The sequence below is a fragment of the Brassica oleracea genome, chromosome C2 (assembly GCF_000695525.1).
Source record: "Brassica oleracea var. oleracea cultivar TO1000 chromosome C2, BOL, whole genome shotgun sequence".
NCBI classification, from domain to species: domain Eukaryota; kingdom Viridiplantae; phylum Streptophyta; class Magnoliopsida; order Brassicales; family Brassicaceae; genus Brassica; species Brassica oleracea.
Window position 1 is genome coordinate 31858809 of NC_027749.1, and position 6560 is coordinate 31865368.

A 6560-nucleotide genomic window follows, 5' to 3' on the forward strand; every position below is an offset into this window, starting at 1 on the left:
TCAGAGCAAACTTAATACTTAGAGCAACTTAGGCATTTTTCCGTTTTTACTATCGAGCTGCGACTCGACTAGGTTAGAACTTAGGTGGCTAGACTAGAGAACGTACCAACAGCTCTCGTGGCCTAGGATCTTACCTGTTGTTCACGCTCAAACGCGAATTCGGAAATAAGACCTCTTTGTTCTCTTTTCGCTCTTTTACGATTTATTACTTTCGACTCTTTCATATTGATTGTGTTGTGCGTGGCCCAGCAGATAACCGGGACCTTCAGGGAAGGCTAGGTTAGCTTGGCTTTCCTCCGATTAACAAATCTCGACGGTGTGAATTCCGGTTCCCACAATTCTTTCGAGAAATGTAATACAGCCTTGCAACGAGATCCAAAATGAAGTGGCCGCCGCTAATGTGACAATTAACGTGAAGTGACAGTTGACCCTTCACTTTCTTTCACTCGGCCACTATTCCGTCCCGGAACGACTGTTAAGTGAAAGTGAAAATATAAAATATTTGTAAATATTTGTATAAAATGCTACTAAATAAATATGAGCAAAATAAAAGTAAAAAAAAAACAACTTTTCATTTCAAAAACTAGTAAATGCAATTTTTCTTATAAACTTTTTAACAGATGCAACTTTTAAAAATTTAAATTTTCAAATTAATACACTGATTTTTAGATATAAAACCATGACAAATATTTCTGTAAAGTATTCAGAAACAGATGTAAGAAAGTAAAAACGAAAAGACACAACTTTTCATCTTAAAAACTAATAAATGCAATATTGATGTATAAAAAACTTAAAAAATATAACTTTTCATGTAAAAATTTAAGAGATTCAAATTATCATATTAATATATTGATTTCTAGATATAAAACAGTTATAAATATTTATGTGAAATAATAAATATATATATGAACAAAGTAAAAATGAAAAGACACAAGAGATCTAAATAACCCATTGCACGAAGAGTTGATTCAATAAAGGACCATTGGACAGTGTCGAAATCCTTGGATATGTCTAGCTTAATGCCTCATCGCGATGAAATTTCTGGCTTGTGATAGTCCTTAACCAGCTCTGTGGCCAACAAGACATTTTCAAGAATGAGGAGACCCTTGATAAATGCACACTGATTTAATTCAATAGCAGGCGAGAGGGTAACCTTGAGACGCCGAGCAATAATTTTTGAGATAACCTTATAGACAACGTTACAACACGCAATTGGTCTATAATCAGTCATCCGTTCTGCCTCTGTTGTTTTAGGAATCAAGGACAAGAGAGTCGCATTGGTACTTCTAGGTAAAAAAACAAGCATGAAGAAAGACTGAACCGCTACAATGAAATCTTTACCCACCACAAGGTAAGCTGCCTTAAAAAATTCAACTGGGAATCCGTCAGGGCCTGGAGCCTTATTTGTTGACATAGAGAAAATGGTCTTCTTAATTTCTTCACCTTGTACAGATCTGGCTAATTCCGCTGCCATCTCAGTAGGACACATATAGTCAATAGCTTCCTGTAAATACTCAGCCAAAGCTTCGTCCACATACCTCGAGTGATAGTTAAGAAAATTGTCGAAATGCAGTGCAGCCTCAGCCTTTATCTCATTTAAATCAGTAAGAACCCTTCCGTCCTCTGTCACAATCCTTCTGTTAGAATTCTTTGAGTTCCGTGCTTGGCACACATTGTGATAAGAACAGTTATTGCGATCTCCAAGGCCAAGCCACTGAACCCTTAACTTCTGGAAAAAGAACTGCTCTTCAAGTCCAGAGATGTGGTGTCAATGTTCCCAGCCAGCTGAGACTTCTTCAAATGCTTCAGTTGAAGGAAAGTCAGTCGCTACAGTTTGCTTCAGAAAAAGGTCATCATAAGCGTGTTCCACTCTCGATAGGAGATCCCCAAACATATCCTTGTTCAGCCCTTGTATTTCACTCTTTAAACCCTTTAACTTGGTTTGAAAAAGTTTCAATGTTGATCTAGAGTGATATAGCGGGTGAAGAGAATTCCAACCATGGGAGATGACTTCTAGAAACAGTGGGTGATTTATCACTTGAGTGAAAAACTTAAAAGGTTTCTGTTTGATGGCTCGGCTGGCCGGAGCTGAGTTTAACATCTCAAATGGTCTGATACACCTCATGCCTCAAATGTAGCAAAAGATACTGGAAAGTTTGAGAGCCATTGACTATTGACCAATACTCTGTCAAAGTTTTTTTGCTTATTGGGTTTTCAGACTGTTGATTTGTCCAAGTGAAAACCATTCCCACTTGCGCTAGATCATCCACTCCACATAATCTAATGGAATCTTGAAACTCCTATTGCACTATTAACACCCCCAATATGCATTCCTCAAGAGTGTTCATTTGTTGTGAGGAATACATTAAAGTCTCCCTCAACTATCCATTGATACATAGTCCCTACAATTGAAGTAGCAACAACATGCATCTCCCTCCACAGAGCTTTATGTTCGCTGGCATGAGTAGACGCGTAGACAAACGAAGCGAACAGTATATCACATGTACTTTTAATCATGACCCAACATGTAATCATTTGTGCACTTATCAAGGCTGGCACAGTCTCAGCATCATTAGACCAACAAACCTAGATCATTCCCAATGGGTGACAATCATAGTTATGAAGATAGTTCTATCCTGGGAAAGTGGCATCAAAAATACTCTGAAAATTCTTCCTCTGCACCCTAGTTTCCAATAAACATCCAAAACATAACTTAGAAGCTTACAACCAATATATTACTACTCATTGTTTGCATGGCTTGTTGAACCCATTCCAAGCAAAAGTTGATGACATTATTTCCTCTGAGAGGAAACTTTCTCATTGACTTGACTGTTTGGATTATGTGATGTGTTGAAACTGCAGCTTTTTCAGTATATTGAAAGGGAGAACTAGAAGGATTATTCTAAATCTCAGGGAGAATTAGGCAAGGTTACTCATTGTCACCATACCTATTTGACATCGTCAGTAATGTCCTTTCGAAACTCATAAATTCTGCAATGCTCAACAGGCGTATTGAGTATCACCTCCTTTGTATGTCACCCAAGGTGACTCATCTCAGTTTCGCAAAGGAATTCATGGTCTTTACGAATAGTTCTCCTTCGTCTCTATAAGGTACGCTCAAAGTGTTTGCAGAATTTTCTCGAATTTCAGGACTATGCATGAACATCGCGAAATAAATTGTGTTTACAGCTGGAAAGGACAAATAAAGGCTTCAAGAAAAGGTTGTCTCCGCTGGTATCATGATCTCTGCCCTTCCGATTAAGTATCTTGGACTGCCTCTTACGACCACACTTATGTCAAAGAACGGTTATGAGCCATTGCTGGCCATAATCAGAGCTCGTTTTCAGAGTTGGACAAGCAAGTCCCTCTCCTTTGCTGGACGTCTCATGCTTATTAAATCAGTCATTACAAGCACAACAAACTTCTGGTGCTCTGATTTCCGCTTCCCTAAAGCTTGTACAGATGACATCGATAGTATGTGCTCAGAATTCCTTTGGAGTGGCTCCCCAAACGACTCTACACAAGTAAAGGTGGCATGGAAAGAGGTATGTAGCCCGTTGGAGGAAGGAGGATTGGGAGTATGAGGTATAAGCGAAGTAACTTGTGTTTTTCCCTCAAACTTATATGGCATTTATTCAGTGAACCAAATTTCCTTTGGGTTAATTGGGTGAGGAAGTATCTATTGAGATAAGAGTCTTTTTGGGATATTAGGGACACTGGTTTGGGTTTCTGGGTTTGGCGAAAATTATTAAGACTCTGGTGCCTAGCAAAACACTTTTTCATATGGAAGTGTGCCTAGCAAAACACTTTTTCATATGGAAGTTCATAATGACCAAAAGGTATGATTCTGGACAAATTTATGGCATCCCTCAGGTAGACTGATTGAAGTTGCAGGTGAGATTGGTACACAAAAGCTTGGTATTGCGAGGTCAGCATTGGTTTGTGATGTATGGAGATCAATGGATGTTTCGTCGGTGCCGAGACACACAAATGTGAGATATTATCCACATGGTTGAAAGGCATCAATTGGCTGAAGATCGACAAAGTCAGGATGTTGTCTTGTGCAGGAACAACACCACTGAATTTAGTGAGCATTTCTCTACATTGGAGACTTGGCAGCAGCTCTACATGCGTAGACTGGTCACAGGATGGAGTAAAGTGGTTTGGTTTTCACTTGGAGTGCTCCGATTTACGTTTATCACCTGGTTGGCAGTGAGATATAGTTTTTCTAGGGGATCATATACGTGCTTGGGGGCAAGCTCAAGGATGCCCCTTCTGTGGAGAACCAAATGAGTCAAGTGACCAATTGTCTTCTGCCTGCCCATATACTTTTACGCTCTGGGTCAAAGTAGTAGGCACTCTATTGAGAAGAGGCCCTGAGCCTGACTGGGAAAGCACACTTGGCCACTTAATAACAAGGGGGTTTGATCCTCTGCGTTAAAATCTAGTGCGACTGGTGTTTCAATTTACAATATACATGATCTAGAGGGAGAGGTCTGACAAGAAGCATCAAAAGAAGTCGAGACAGTTTAATCAACTGGCTAAGCTCATTGATAAAACATTGAGAATTAAGATCATGTCCGTGAGATATTGAGAGAAGCCTCGCCCCTAAGGGGATTGTTGCAGCTTTGGTACCAAACACACACCTAGGTTTTAACTAGATTTCAGCTTTATTCAGCTTATTCTTTTATTTAAATCATCTACATAAACAATATGTTCCCTGATGATTAATAAATTTATTATTTCATCAAAAAATACACAAGTTTTTGTTTTAAATGATGCGTCTTTTCATTATCACATTAATTTATGTGTATTTTCAAGCAAATGTTATTTTTTCTTCATAAAAACTGCATAGATTCTTAAAGTATTTATCTTTCGTCGAAAGATGTGTTTTATTTTAAAATTTACATATATATATTTAAGAGGTTATAAAATTTTCTAAACAGTGTAAATTCATTCTAAAACTAAATAGGCTTTTATTGACTTTTTTTATTTTATTTTCATATCTATTTATATACATTTTAAATAATCTTAAAATGTCTTTAAAATATTTGTATAATTCGTTTTGTAGGGTAATTTAATAAAATTATATATTTAAAAAATTTAATATATGGTTTTCATTTATATTTTATGGTTTATAATATGTTTTGGTGAGTTTTTTATTTGGTTGTTTTGGTTTCTTTTATTTTGGTTTCAAATAAAACATTCAGACCTATTTAAATGATTTTATTATTAATAAAGTAGTATAAAAAATAGAAACCAAAAACAATGTTTTTACTTATGAACATTTAAATTTATTCTTGAGTTTGATATATGTGATGTTCACTAATTGAATCTCTACTTACACTTAAATGAGAAAAGATTGTCACAGATTTAAGTGAACTTTTGAAATCGTTTAAGTGAAATATTACATTTGTCTAAATGAAACATTACAACTGAATAATTGAAACATTGCAACTATTGGTGATTGTATATTTTGGTGATGGTTATTGCGATCTTTAATCATGAACAATTATAATTGTTGGTAATTATAGCATTTAGTGATGATTCTTTGCAACTTTTGGCGTTAATCATTTGAACCATTAGATAACCGTAGCAATGTTTGGTTGTTAGTTATTGCAACCCTTAATCTTCTATATAATGAATTGTGGGTGATGACAAAAAAGAAGAATATGTGTGTGATTTACCAATAAAAATATATAATATAAAAGATCTCTTAAAGCTACCATATAATCATGTTTTCGACAACACAACTTTTTTCATAGCTTCAAACAATCATAAATTTCATACTTTTCACTATAAATTACCTTATTAAATTATTAAATGATTAGATTTAAATGTGTTTGTTTATTTTAATTAGTTCAAAAATATCAAGTAGTATTTAAAATTTCAGAATAACTTACATAAACTAATAGAAGAGGTATATTTTAATTGGTATTGACGTATGTATATTTTAGGCATAATCGAAAACTATGAAATATACATTTTTATTATTATATACAAATGGATATAAACACATACATTCTTAATTTTGACATGATAACTTTCTAGAAAGTAAATTAAGAAGTTTTTATATTAAAATATAAGTTACAAGTGGTATATTTATTTATACAAAATGAGTTTCAGTGCGATATCGTTCGGGTTTCTTACCTGGTTTTATTTGTAAGAAAGAGTGATCTAGTGCTCTGTTTCTCTGTAAAAGCAAGTTTCATGTTTGACGGAATTTGTCGACAAACTACATACCTCTGTTTAGTTTAAATATCACAAATCTGAAGAAACAAGGTCCACGGGGAAAAGTCCTTAAATATAGAGATTTCTATTTTTAGCTCTATGATCTAACGATGTCCAGTTAATTGAGAGTATACCTCTAAGCCGGTTTCGGATAGCAGATCGGGACGGATGGCATTTCACACATAATGGAAGATATACGGTTAAATCAGGTTATGAGGTGGAGCGGGTGTACCCAGATAAAGTTAGGACACTTCCAGAGTTTGGTCCATCAGTTTCTTTATTGAAAGCACACTGCTGGAAAGTGCGATGCCCACCTAAGTTAAAACACT